The sequence below is a fragment of the Schistocerca americana genome, unplaced genomic scaffold (genome assembly GCF_021461395.2).
Source record: "Schistocerca americana isolate TAMUIC-IGC-003095 unplaced genomic scaffold, iqSchAmer2.1 HiC_scaffold_71, whole genome shotgun sequence".
In the NCBI taxonomy this organism is placed as follows: Eukaryota; Metazoa; Arthropoda; class Insecta; order Orthoptera; family Acrididae; genus Schistocerca; species Schistocerca americana.
Window position 1 is genome coordinate 141,373 of NW_025726467.1, and position 2,244 is coordinate 143,616.

A 2,244-nucleotide genomic window follows, 5' to 3' on the forward strand; every position below is an offset into this window, starting at 1 on the left:
GCCGCCATAAGTACAAGAAGAGTGAATCGTCTAAGGGTTTGTGTTTTGAGTGGCTCCTGGGAGGCCAGTGTTAGATTCTGATGCACCAGTACACGGTTACTGTATCCCTTTGGCTTTCACATTGATGAGGAATCACTGAATATGCTTCGGGATCGAATGCAAAACGCACAATGACGACTTAAGTACAAGAAGAGTGAGTCATCTAAGCGTTTGTGTTTTGAACGGCTCCTGGGAGACCAGTATTACATTCCAATGCACCAGTGCTGGATTACTGTATCCCTTGTACCTTCACATTGATCATGAAACACAGAAATCGCATCGGGATTGAATACAAAAGGCCTAATGCCAACATAAGTACAAGAAGAGTGTATATTCTTAGGGTTTGTTCTTGAAGCGGCTCCTGAGAGACCAGTATTAGATTCCGATGCACTAGTGCAGGTGTACTGTATCCCTTATAACTTCAAATAGACCACGAAACACAGATATTGCATCGGGGTTGAATCCAAAGAGTGAATCTTCTAAGGGTTTGGGTTATGAGCGGCTCCTGAGAGACCAGTATTAGATTCCAATGGACCAGTGCAGGTTTACTGTATCCTTTGTACCCTCACATTGACCATGAAAGATAGAAATTGCGTCGGGATTGAATACAAAAGGCACAATGCCGCCGTAAATACAAGAAGAGTGAATCACCTAAGAGTTTGTAATTTAAGCGGCTCCTGGGAGACCAGTGTTACAATCCGATGCACTAGTGCAGGTTAACTGTATCCCTTGGACCTTCACGTTGACCATGAAACACAGTAAAGGCGTTGGGATTGAATACAAAAGGCACTATGCCGACTTAAGTACAAGAAGAGTGAATCGTCTAAGGGTTGTGCTTTGAGTGGCTCCTGGGAGACCAGTGTTAGATTCCTATGCACTAGTGCAGGTTTACTGTATCCCTTGGACCTTCACATTGGCCATGAAACACAGAAATTGCATTGGGATTGAATACAAAAGGCACAATGCCGACTTAAGTACAAGAAGAGTGAATCTTCTAAGAGTTTGTGCTTTGAGCGGCTCCTGGGAGAGCAGTATTATATTCCGATGCACCAGTGCAGGTTTACTGTATCTCTTGGACCTTCACATTGATAATGAAACACAGAAATAGGCATCGCGAATGAATACAAAAGGCACAATGCCGACTTAAGTACAAGATGAGTGAATCTTCTATGGGTTTGTGCTTTGAGCGGCTCCTGGGAGACCAGTATTAGATTCCGATGGACCAGTACAGGTTTACTGTATCCCTTGTACCTTCACATTGATCATGAAACACAGAAATCGCATCGGGATTGAATACAAAACGCATAATGCCTACTTAAGTACAAGAAGAGTGAATCTTCTTAGGGTTTGTTCTTAGAGCGGCTCCTGGGAGACCAGTATTAGAATCCGATGCACTAGTGCAGGTGTACTGTTTCCCTTGGAACTTCAAATAGACAATGAAACACAGAAATTGCATCGGGATTGAATCCAAAGTTTGAATCTTCTAAGGGTTTGTTTTTGAGCGGCTCCTGGGTGACCAGTATTAGATTCCGATGGACCAGTGCAGGTTTACTGTATCGTTTATACCTTCACATTGACCATGAAACACAGAAATTGCGTCGGGAGTGAATACAAAAGGCACAATGCCGCCGTAAGTACAAGAAGAGTGAATAATCTAAGAGTTTGTAATTTGAGCTGCTCCTGGAGACCAGTGTTACAATCCGATGCACTAGTGCACGTTTACTGTATCGATTGGACCTTCATGTTGACCATGAAACACAGAAATTGCGTCGGGATTGAAAACAAAAGGCACTATGCCGACTCATAAACAAGAAGAGTTAATTTTGTATGAGTTTGTGCTTTGAGCGGCTCCTGGGAGAGCAGTATTAAATTCCGATGCACCGGTGCAGGATTTCTGTTTCCCTTGGACCTTCACATTGACCATGAAATACAGAAATGGCATCAGGAATGAATACAAAAGGCACAATTCCGACTTTAGTACAAGATGAGAGAATCTTCTAAGGGTTTGTGATTTGAGCGGCTCCTGGGCGATCAGTATTAGATTCCGATGCACCAGTGCAGGTTCACTAAATCCCTTGGACTTTCACATGGACCATGAAACACACAAATTGCATCGGAACTAAATACAAAAAGCCCAATGCCGACTTAAGTATGAGTAGAGTGAATAATATAAGACTTAGTGTTTGAGCGGCTCCTGGGAAACCA